We start from the raw sequence: 12,790 nt of genomic DNA on the forward strand, positions 1-12,790 counted from the left end.
AACAGCCTAAGTGCTGGTCAGCAGATGAGTGGGTTAAAAAGCTGTGGTACATCAACACACTGGCATAGTATGCTGCCACAAAAAAGGAAGGGGCACTGACCATTTGCAACAGCATGGATGGAGCTGGACAGCATTATGCTAAGCAAAGCTAGTCAGTCAGTGAGTCCGAGAAAGATAAATATCACATGACCTCACTCATCTGTGGATTATAATGAACATAAACCGATGAACAAAACCAGAGAAGCATGGATCAGACCATCACTCTCAGAGGGAAGGTAGGGGAGGGTGGGGTTAAGGGGGAGAGATCAACCAAAGGGCTTGTATGCATGCCTATGAGCCTAGTCAATGGATGCAGTTACCAAGGGGTGAGCGTGAGAGCATGCATGCGTGGTGGGGGAGGGGGTGTATGGTAGTGGGGGATAAGAACACATATGTAATATCTTAATCAGTAATAAAAAAGAAAGAAAAGGAACCCAGGAACATATCATCAGGTGAGAATTCACACACACTCACGCACACTCAGGCACCCGCACACTCACACCAGGAGAGGGCTCTGCCGCTCTCAGTGGGAATCACCTCTTATGTCCCAGCCTGACCAGCGCTTTCTCACCAGCTGAACCAGAGGACAATGATGAGTGATGGGCCTGGTGCTCTGCGGAAAGCGACCTCTTCCTCCTAGACACTGCCCTCTGTCCAGCAGCCACTTTTGTGCGCCCTCTCTGTCCCACACGCCCTGAGCAGGGCTGGGCTGGCCTGAGATCCCACAGAATTGAGGGGCCAGATCCCCGGGGAGTTGGCGCCGGGGCTGTGGAGGCCCCATTGGTCAAGTGTAAACTCGGCCAGGTGAGGTCACACAATAAAGGCAGACGCAGGAGTTCCATGAATTGTTGCATGTAAGTCCCCTCAGGGAGCTCGCACTCTGGTGCAGCAGGTGGCCGGCCTCACCCCAGCGAGCCAGCTTTGGACCTCAGGCCTTCACTCCAACCATATGGAAACTCATTTTTAGAGGGAAAACGCCAGCAGGGGAGGGGCTGCGGGATGCCAGTGACTGGAGCAAGTTCACCCCCAGAGACAGCAAGTTCACCCCTGGAGACAGCAAGAACCCAGAGTATGTGCTTACCTTTTCCACAGGCCATGCTCCTCACCATGTGGACTGCTGCACAGCAGGGAGGCTGGCAGGAAGGAAGCCCTGAGGGGCGACACCTGGCAAGCTTCCTGGGGCTGTGCCCTGGTCCCTTTGGGGGCGAAATCTCGCAAGATCAAAAGATTAGGAGCATCCCAATATCAGGGGGCTGGAGGGGGGGGGCATGTTTTAACTGTCCCAGAGATGGTGGGGACAGGGGCGCCTGTGCCACACCCACCAGGCTGAAAGGGGTGACAGATGGTGGGTGGCTGTCAAGGGGACCCTGTGCTTCCAGGCATGAGGGTGGGGGCGGTCACGGATGTGGAGGGAGAAACAGGAGGCGGCGACCCCCAGCTAATTTCCCACTTGCCACCCGTGGTCTGTGTTTCTGGGAACCCCTTTCCCTCTGTGGTTGTGGCTGCCACTTACCTACCTTGTTCCCTGGGCCAGGCTTGGCGCTCCACTCCCACCCCACCACAGCCCTCTGTCTATAAAAGAGCTCCCTGCCCTGGGCTAGTCCACTGTCCCTACTGTCTGGATGGGGACATTTTAGTAACCCCCGGGGCAGAGGAGAGCTGGCCAGATGCAATTACATTGTCTCTCTCCACAGGTGCTTTCCTCAGTCATCCCTTGGGGTTTGAGTCACCAGAGCTCTTTGGCAAGCCCAGAATACAGCCTTTGCTCTTCTCACCTCCCCTAAGCCTTCAGGTGATGGCAGCCTCCCTGCCTTCCTCCCCCCTCAGGAAGGGGTTCTCCTCTCACCAACAAATCCCTTTGGCGAAGTCACACCTGGGCCTGAAAGCAGAAGAGTGGGCAGGAGGCAACTGAGGAGGAGCAGGCCAACAAAGCTGAGGAGAGGTGGGGAGGCACCAGCCACAGCCTGGTGCTCAGGCTCTGGCAGAGCTGCCCCTTAGCTGAACCTTAACCCAGGGCTCTCCTCTCTGGTGGCGCCTCCAGGGCACACAGGGGGCCTGGCATGCTCAGTCTGGCAGGTTTTGCTGCCTGCTTTTCCATAGTCTCTTTAGGAGACAAAAGCCAGGCTTGTGAGGAGAGAGGGAGAGGGGAAGAGCAAAGCTGAGGCCCAGCCCTGTCATCCAGGCTGGCCTGAGGCATCTCCTGGGCGTCCTTGGAAATCAGCTTCTCTTAGTGAGGAAGGGCTTGTAATAAGAATAGAGCCGCAGTTGTTTAATCATTACTTACAAACTATAAATACGAGGCCCTGGGACACTGGAGGATGAAACAGGCTCTACTGAAAACATAGGCTGCCTCCATGGCCCATTACTCAGAAAAGAAGTGCATTTTGGGAAGAGACCAGGCATAGGACAGGCTTTGATTTGGCAGCTGTGCCCTCACCCTGACCCCCTCCTGGGGTCTTTCTCAGGAAGGCTGACCATTCCAATCTCATCCCAGGAAGGGGCTGAGCTGTTCCTAAAGTCCTAGATTAGCCACCTTGTAGGTAGCCTTTGAGCTCCTGAAGGCCAGACAGCAGGCCCTCCCCTCACCTTTGCATGTGACTCTTGCAGCTGGCAGCTACAGGTAGCTATCTTCTCTCTCAAGAGGCTGAGAGCCGAATTTCCAGGGTGAGCAACTGCTCTCCCCATAGTGACCCCATCCTGGGAGTAAACACTCATTGTGTGGTTCAACCCTGTCTCTGCTTAACTTGGCTCAAGTAGTGACAGGCAGCCTCAGACACATTGTGCTGCCTTTCTCTTCCTCACTCAGACTTGGGGAATATTCAGACTCTGCAAACTGTGAGACCTTGTCTGAGAGGGAGAGTGGGCAGAGGACACTGTGTCCCTGTCATGCAGGTGACCCTGCATCTCTTCACCATAGGCTGTGGGGAGGTCATGGGGGCGGAGCGTAACAGCAGGGTGGTAAGGCTTGCTTCTTGTGTGTCCCTACCCTGCCATTCCTCCAGATGTTCCCCATGCCTATGAAATAGCAGAGGTTAAGGTATCCAGCTACATAGATGGAGGGATGAGGACAAATGAGGCGACTGCTCTCAGCCCCATTGGGTCTGGGATTGTCACCTAGAGCAGAGCAGATAAAAAACAGAAACAGAAACAACTCCACTATTTCACCTGGAAAATAGAGATTCAACCTAGCCCTTCCCCATCTCTCCTAGATGCACTTGACAACTTTTGTCCGGGGGTGGCTGCTAATGCCATCCTCAGAGGTACACACAGTCTCTCCTCATAGAGTTTAGGATGAAAATAGAAAACACACACACACACACACACACAAACACGCACACACACACACATACACACACAGCAAAACCCAACAGGACCATTGTCTACAAATGGCTCTTTGTAACCAATTCTGTCAAGAAAACAAAGGTGCTGGTATGGAAAGTTACAGAGGTAGGTAGACTCCTGCCTGAGGGTTGTACAAGGAGGGGCCACCAGGGGCTTGGAAGGATCCTGTTCAGGGCTTGAGGACAGACTGCACAATTTCTGAGAGAGTAAAGTGCTTGGCCAATTTGAGAATGCAAGAGACACTGGGGCACAGGGGAGGGTGATCGAGTTGCAGGGATGCATCCTGGAAGGCGAAATTCAAAGGGAATCTGTTTGAATTTTGCCCACCCTTATGTTCATGATGATCTGGTTGCTTGTCAGCATTGCAGAGGTTGATGCACTAAAAAGACGAGGTCTGTTATATGAAAAGCAAAATGCAGGTCACCTGACTGATTACATAATGCAACCCTATTCTTGTAAAATTAAATGTGAAGGTAACACTCATTTATTCCATTGCTTCACCCAATGCCTCACAATGTTCACCATGTTCCTAGGTGACGGTAAGCCTGCATAAGGAAGAGGGACTAAAAGTTCCCGGGCCCCACTCTCCTGGGAAATCAGCAATTCATATTTATGAACCTCTTAAAGCAGTCCACATGTCCACTAAAAATGATAATGCTAGTTATTGTAAAATATCTTCCTGTATTTTTAACAAGGTTCTCTTATCACAATTGCCTCTCCTGGACTAGTGGTGAAGAGCTATTTTCATTTTAGAAAGATTAAAAGTGTCAGTCAACCAGCACTGCATTATAATGATCACCATTGTGACTTTAAAGCCCTCCAGTGATGGAACACAGGGAAGCTGGATGTTTTGAAGGAGCTGCTGTGTGTGTGTGTGTGTGTGTGTGTGTGTGTGTGTGTGTGTGTGTGTGAGTGTCTGTGCGCACACACACTACTGCACAGCAGAGAGAGGCTGAGTCTAGCCTGTCCATTGAGGGGATGAAATAGAGGTGAGGTGAAAGGGGTACATACTTTTGTCTACAATCACCTACAGTAAGCCAAAGTACGAAGGAAGCTGCATTCTCAAACTAAGCATGCTTGACATGGATAAAACATACAGTCCTTACTGACTAAGGAAAACTTAGCCTTTTGAGGTTGTAGCCAGACTCATGCCATGACAGTTTGAACTTTAATGCTGTCAGATGTTTTCAGGTGAAGACACTAAGACGAGGGAGATTAAACAGGGGTCCAAAGCAGGGAGGGCAAATCAGGAAGGCATTGGGGGCTGATTTGTGCTTCCATGACACCCACTGTACAATAGGCTCCTGATTTCCTTACAGGCACCTGCAATGGCCTCTGATGCCCAGTTCACTGCAGGATTAGCCAATGTGAAAGGTCTTGGAGAGAATTCAGAGTGGCCAGAGTGCATTCGCCACAGTGTGTGTCTCAATTTGTATGAACCACACCTTTTGTTAATTCTTTTGGCTTAGCTACCCAGGAGCCCAGAGGAAAAGACAGGAACCTTCATCCCTGGGCGGCATCCCTTCTCCCAGATTCGGGCCTCCCAGAGACTGGACTTGAAGAGGATAGAGCCCTCCCCATGTGAGTAACTGCTGGGGGAGAGGTTGGTTGTGTGGAGAGGAACACTCAGCTGAAGGCCAGCTGCTCACTGACAGACGGGGCTCTCACAGCTCCAGGGCCTTGGCCAAGCCTCAAAGCAACTTCTTGAGAAGGGGGTGTAGGCTGCTCCACCAGTCCTGGTCCAGTTCTGCCTGGACAGGGTGTTCACTTGTTGTTCCCCTCATTGCTAAGTCTCAAGCTTGGAACAAAAGACTTAGAATCCTCAGAGCTCAGGAGCAATTTGCATGGAGATCCCTCCTCACCTGCGAAACTGGCTGGAGAGGGGATGAGAGAGTCAGTGGTGAGTGTCCTTTCAAGTGTCAGAGTGTCGGGGGGCAGAGCACTGAGGGGTCTCCCCTATGGCTGGGCTCTACTCCCCTCTCTCTCCTCAAGACACAGGTGACCTTTCCCAAGGACCATTCATGTGGGTACCTGCACTGATGCCTCTCCTGCCCCTCCAGGTTCACCTGAGTCATCCCCCCTCTGTTTTCCCCCTCTTCTCCAGGTCCTGGGCCCAGCCAGCCTAGACCTAGCCTCTGCCCTGTCCAGCTGTGGCTCAGGAGGTATGCTGGGTGAGCTGAACTGCAGCTGCTGGAATTTATAACCCTGCCTCCTGGAAACAAGAATGTCTGGGAACCGCTCCCACACTCCTGATTGACGGTGTCACAGTGGAGGAGGGGAATCTAGCTAATAGACATCTGCTGAAGCCCTCTTGTTTACCATGTTTCATTCCAATCAGGCAAAGGCAACAATCTTCTGAAGAAGGTCTCTCTGAATCTTTTGGGCAGGAGCGGGTAGGGGTTGCCCAAAGTTTCTCTCTGACTCTTTGGCTTCTAAATAAAGAGCTGAAAATCAATATTCCAAAAGGCAGATTTAGGGTGGAAAAATTTTGGCTTCCTTTATTTATTAACTATTGGCTAAGAGGGTTCAGACTGGTGTCAGTCAGGTAGATATATATATCTACCTATATATGTGTATATATATATATATAATCAAACCAACAAACAAAAAACAAACAAAGAAACTTCTAGAGGACTTTTAATGGAGAGCCTGAAACCAGGACAGTCATAGTAGCAGACTTTTATCACTCCTCTGACTTCACTGGATAGGTCTTCCATGTGACAAAATACAGAGACTCTAAAGAACACACTGCATCAGATGGATTTAATTTACATTTTAGGACGTTTCACCCCAACAGAGCAGAATATACATTCTTCTCAAGTGCACATGGATTATTCCCAAAGATAGACCACATGGTAGGACACATAACAAGTCCCTACAAGTTCAAGAAGATTTAAATCATATCAAGCATCTTCTTGGATCACAGTGGAGTGAAATGAGAAATCAACTAGAGTAAAAACACCCAAAAACATTTAAACGCTAAGAGGCTAAATAGCATGCTATTAAACAATGAATTTCTTACAATGAGATCAAGAAAATATCATAGACTTTTTGGGAAAAAAAAGGAAAATGAACTAATAACAACACAGTATCTCTGCGAAACAGCAAAAGCAGTCCTGAGAGGGAAGTTCATAGCACTATAGACATATCTCAGAAAATAAAATAAGCAGCAATAAACTATTTATCCCTACAACTTAAGAATTAGAAAGAGACCAACAAAAAGAGCCCAGAATAAGTAGAAGGAAGGAAAAATAAAGATTACAGCAGAAAATATAACAGAGACAAAAAATTCAATGAAACCAAAAGCTGGTTCTATGAAAGGATAAACAAAATTGATAAACCATTAGCCAGACTCATTAAGAAACAGACACACATGATTCCAATAAGTAAAATCAGAAACAAGAGTGGAGGAGTAAGCACTGGCACCACAGAAATTCAAAGGATTGTAAGAAAATACTATGAACAACGATATGCCAAAATGCTGGACAATGTTGATGATATAGATGAAATCAGTGAAAAATGCAAACTACCAAAATTGATTCAGAAAAAATTCAACCAGAATAGGCCCATAACAACTGATGAAATGGAAGCAGTAATCAAAACACTTCCAACCAACAAAAGTTCAAGTCCGGACAGCTTCACAGGGGATTTCTACCAAACATTCAGAAAACTACAATCTATACTCCTCAAAATATTTCAGAAAATAAGAGGAAAGAATACCTCTAAACTCTTTGTATGAGGCCAGCATTATTCTAATTCCAACTAGTAAAGACACTACAAAGAAAGAGAATTACAGGCCAATATAGCTGATGATGACAGATACTAAAATCCTCAACCAAGTATTAGCAAATCGCATCAGCATTATATTAAAAGGACCAAATGCCATGATCAAGTGGAATATATTCGAAGGATGCAAGGCTGGTATGATATTTTCAAATCAGTAAACGTGATACAACTCATAAACAAACTGAGAGACAAAAATCTCGTGATCATATTGATAGACACAGGAAAAGAACTGGAAAAAACCCAACACCCAATTGTGATAAAAACTCTCAGCAACGTGGTAATAGAGGGAGCATACCTCAACATGATAAAGGCCATATATGAGAAACCCACAGCCAACATCATGCTCAATGGGCAAAAACTAAAACCATTTCCCCTAAAAGAACAGGGACAGTGATGCCAATTTTCACAATTCCTGTTCGACATAGTACAGGAAGTGCTCCCATAGTGTTCAGACATGAAGAAATAAAAGTCATCCCAACCTGAAAAGCACCTAATAAATGAATTTGGTCATGTATCAGGATACAAAATTAACACCCAAAAATATATGTCTTTTGATACACCAAGAATGAACTCACAAAATGAGAAACTCAGAAAAGAATCCCACTTACCATTGCAGTAAAAGAATTAAGGAAAAAACTCAAAGAAGGAAGTAAAAGAAGTGCACTTGGAAAACGACAGAACATTGAAACAGAGATAAAGATATCAACCAATGGACTAATATGCAGTGTTGATGGGTTGGTAGAACTAACATCATTAACATGTCCATACTACCCAAAGCAATTTATAGATTCAATGTAATCTCCATTAATATACCAACAGAATATTTCACAGACAAAGAACAAACACTCCAAGAATTCCTATGGAGTAAAAATAGCCTCAGGAATCCAGGGAACAAGAAAAAATATGGAAGGCTCACAATACCAGATATTAAGCTATATTATAAAGCCACCATTCTCAAAACTGCCTGCTACTGCCACTAGAAAAGACATATACACCACTGAAACAGAACAGAGAACCCAGAAGTGGACCCAAGTCAATATGCTCTATTATTAATTTACAAAGGAGGCAAGAGCATACAATGGAGTCAAGACAGTCTCTTCAATAAATGATGAAAATCAGACAGAAATGTGCAAGAAATTGAAACTAGATCACCAACTTACACCATACACAAAAATAAACTCAAAGTGGAGAAAGGACTTGAACGTTAGTTGGGAATCTATATAAAAAAATCTTAGAAGATTGCATAGGCAGCAAAATATCACACATATATCTTGGCATATCTTTACTGACACTGTTTCGAAGGCAATGCACACAAAGGGGAAAATAATTAAATGGACTACATCAAAATAAAAATCTTCTGCATGGCAAACTAAATCCTGAACAAAACAACAAGAAAGCCCACTGCATAGGAGAACATATTTGCCAATGGTACCTCTGATAAGAGTTGAATTCCAAAGTTTACAGGGAACTCACACAAATTAACAATTGCAAGATAAACAATCCAATGAAAACATAGGCAAAGGACTTAAATGGACACTTTTTGAAAGGGGACCTACATAAGGCCAAGAGACATAGGAAAAAATGCTCAAAGGCACTAACAGTCCAAGAGATGCAAATTAAAATGAGAGAAGTACCAATCCACACCTGTCGGAATAGCTGTCAGAAAAAATAAAAAATATAAAACCACAAGTGCTGGAGAGGATGCAGAGAAAAAGAAACCCTTGTGCACTGCTGGTGGGAATGCAGACTGCTGAAACCACTGTGGAAAACCATATAGAGTTTCTCAAAAAATTAAAAATTGAGCTCCAATTTGATTAAATAATCTCTCTTCTAGGCATATATATCCCAAGAAATGAGTAACATTAATCAGGAGAGATATATGTAACTGTATGTTCATACCAGCCCAATTTATAAGAGCTAAGATTTGGAAACAGTCTAAGTGCCCATTTGCAGATGCACGGATGAATAAACTGTGGAGCATCTATACAATGAAAAACTCAACTGCTGTAATAAAGAATGAACTGTTATAATTTGCAACAGCACAGATGGACTTGGAGAGCATTATGCTAAGCAAAATAAGCCAGTCACAGAAAGGTAAATATCACATTGTCTCATTTGTAGAATATAATGAACAACATTAACTGATGAGCAACAAGACATCCAGATACAAAGAAGCATTGATCAGACTGTCGAACCTCAGAGTAAGGTGCTGGAGACAAAGACTAACAGTAGTTAATATACATATACATACACATACACATACACATACACATACACATACACATATACATACACGTATATGTATACATATACATAGACATACATATACATCCTTTCTAATAACAGACACACATGGTAATTAATCATACCTCCGATGCTGAGGTCCAGCCCCAGCGGGTCCAGGGGTCCCCAAAGGTGTGGATGGAGTCAGCGAAGAAGGAAGGACACGGAGACAGTGTTCAGTTGATCAGCAGCCTAGCCAGAATCTCCAGCCAGGATCTCCAGCCAAGTTCTATCTAGGATCTTCAGCGAAGTTCTGGTTAGGATCTCCAGCCAGGTTCTGTGTCCATGTTCTCTTGCTAGGTTCTCCAGGTTCTGTAGTCAAGTTCCCTCGCTAGGTTCTCCAGCCAGGTTCTGTCCAGATTCTCCAGCCAGGTTCAGTCACCAGGTTCTGGTCAGGTTCTCTTGCCAATTTCTGTAGTCAGGTTCAGTCCAGGATCTTTTGCCATATTCTCTTGCTAGGTTCTGTCTCTAGGTTCTGAGGCCAGTTTCTGTCCAGGATCCTTTTCCATGTTCTCCCCAGCGAAGCTCTTCTGTCTCTAGAGAACATTCTGTGTAGGTTCTGTGCCTAGGTTCTGTCTCTCTTCGTTCTGTCTTCTTACATCTGTATTTATACCAGTTGATTCCAATCCTATCAATCTCTTTTACAAAGGTTAGAGCGTTTCTTATCTCCATTCCAGGGAGTAAAGATTATGTAGCTTAAGCATGATTGTTCATAGTTAAAGTGATTAATTACCCGCCTGGCACTTAGTTGAGGGGCTTTATTCCCTCCCTAACTTCAGGGGAAAATACCTATTGGGGAAACAATCTTTCTCAGAGAGGAGACCTTGGTTAAAACACATAGTGCCAAGAGGGTGAGCAAACATTTTAAGAACAGTATGCCATATATGCCAGGTCCTTTGAAACAGCAAGGATGGACCGACTCCTGGCACTCCAACATGCTTCCCATTGGGTAATCAGGGAGATATTCAAATTAACTGCCAACCAAGATGGCAGCCGGCAGCCAGGCAGCTGAAGCAAACAGGAGGCTAGCTTGCTCCAGTGAAGGAGGAAGCCAAGGTTCCCCGTCTGCCACTGCTGGGCTGTGAGCTTGCACTCTAAGCAACTATGTTGCAATTATTGATGCTAAACAAACCTCATGCTTTCAGCCAGCCAGCAGAGCTGGAGTTGAAACAGAATTTCAATAATAGAACCCAAACTAGCCCAGATACCTCCTTTCAGAAGCCGAGGCCTCAGAGCTGGAGCCGAGCCTCAGAGCTAAATCCAGCTCTCAGTTCCAGTGACAGCCATAGAAGGTAAATAAATCCCAGAATAAAATAAGAAAAAAAGGAGAGGTTGGGAGGTTCAGTCACCCGCCAGCCTGAAAACTGCCCTCAGCCCCTCACCCAGACTGGCCAGGCACCCTAGTTGAGACCCCCACCCTGAAGGGGGTGTGACCTGCTGCAAACAGCCATCATCCCCTCATCCAGGCTGGCCAGGGAACCAAGCAGGAACCCCATCTGTTGAGTAAGACTCCCTCCACGTTCTGCGTGGAGTAGGGTTCGGTATCTGAAAGAGGAGCCGCACAACAAATGAGAGAAAAAGACACGAGATAATTTTGCAATATTGGGGAACCAGGCGGCCAAGTCCCAAAGGACTTCCTCCCTGCTCAGGCCTCACCAAGCTTTTATTGATCTGTTATGCACCCATAGCATAGCCCTTAGGCAGGTGACCCCCTAGTAACAAGCAGACTAGCCCATCAGCAAGGATTTACATAATAATAAATGGGGGAGTAGTTTCATCTACCACTGTCTGGACAAACAGGCGTGGCGCCTAGCTCCGACCTTTGCTAGGGCTTCAAAGGCACCCAGCCTTTGGGGGGTTCTCTGTCTACGCTTATCAGATAGTGAAGGCAATAAACAGTTTCTCACACCCACCCTGATCCAGTACACCCTTCAGGGCAAAGCAGCAGGCCCCCACCCATGCACCAGGCCTCTGTCCTATATAGTAAGAGGGTAATATGCCTCCCAGCACCGGGATCACCAGAGCCTCGAGGCCTCCCGAACCCGTGATAAGCAGAGCCGTGAGGCTTCCTGGCACCAGGATCAGAGGAGCCTCCCAACACCGAGATCAGTGGAGCAGCGGAGCCTCACTGCCCGGGTGTCAACGGAGCCACAAGGCCTTACAACACTGGGATCAGCAGAGCTGCGAGGCCTCCTGGCCCATGGAGCAGCGTGACAGTGGGCAGTGCCCCCCCTGCCCCAGTTCGCCCTGTGACTCTGTGTGTGACATGGTGTGGCACCACAACCCCCACATGGGCCCTGCTAGTGTGTGAGAGGGTGGAGCCACAACCTCCTTATAGGCCCTGCCCTGAGTGTGACAGGGGGTGGTGCCCCAACACCCCTATCAGCCCTACTCTATGCGTGACAGGGGGGAGATCCCCAACACCCTGAACGGCCCTGCTCTGTGTGTGACACCGTACAGAGACCCAACCTCGCTGATGGGCACTACTCTGTGCATGACAGCAGGTGGCGCCCAAACCTCCCCATCAACCCTGCCTTGAGTGTGACTGGGCGTGGCGCCCCAACCCCTCAATCGGCCCTACCCTGAGCTTGACTGAGGGTTGCATCACAACATCCCGATCTGCCCTGCTCTGTGCATGACAGGGGGTGGTGCCCCAACTCCCCAATTGGCCCTGCTCTCAGCCTGACCAGGAGTTGAACCTAAAGATTGGACCTGCCCTCTGCCACATGGGAGCAGGCCTAAGCCAGCAGGTCGTTATCTCCCGAGGGGTACCAGACTGTTAGAGGGCACAAGTGGGGCTGAGGGACAACCCCCCCAACCAGTGCACAAATTTTTGTGCACTGGGCTTCTAATATATATGTGTGTGTGTGTGTGTATATATATATATACATATATATATATATGTATATGTGTATGTGTATATGTGTATGTGTATGTGTATATGTATATGTATATGAATATGTATATATATCTCCCATAGAGGGCTAATGAACTTTGATATTCAGCAGGGCTGAAAATCAGCATTATTTTACCCTGCTGTTTGCAAAATGGCTGAAGGTAATCTCCTAACATGATAACCCTTTTAATGTTTAGCAAACTTGACTGCTGATATGCCTGTTTGCTTTGCTATAGGGCATATATGAGAAACCTAAAGCCAAATCAATAAAAGCTGATGGGTGCTGGGTTTCAGAGAGCTTCTCCGCTAGAAAGAAAGGTCTCTGCCTGGCTCCCCCATTTCTTCTAAATTTATATTTGTTGTCTAGTGTATTCATTTTTGTGCACCTCTTTCCCATATCCTGAATCCTTGCTGCAAAAGGTTGCAGCATTCTGGCGCCCAATG

Source organism: Myotis nattereri, assembly GCF_964212035.1.
Source record: "Myotis nattereri genome assembly, chromosome: Y".
NCBI lineage: Eukaryota > Metazoa > Chordata > Mammalia > Chiroptera > Vespertilionidae > Myotis > Myotis nattereri.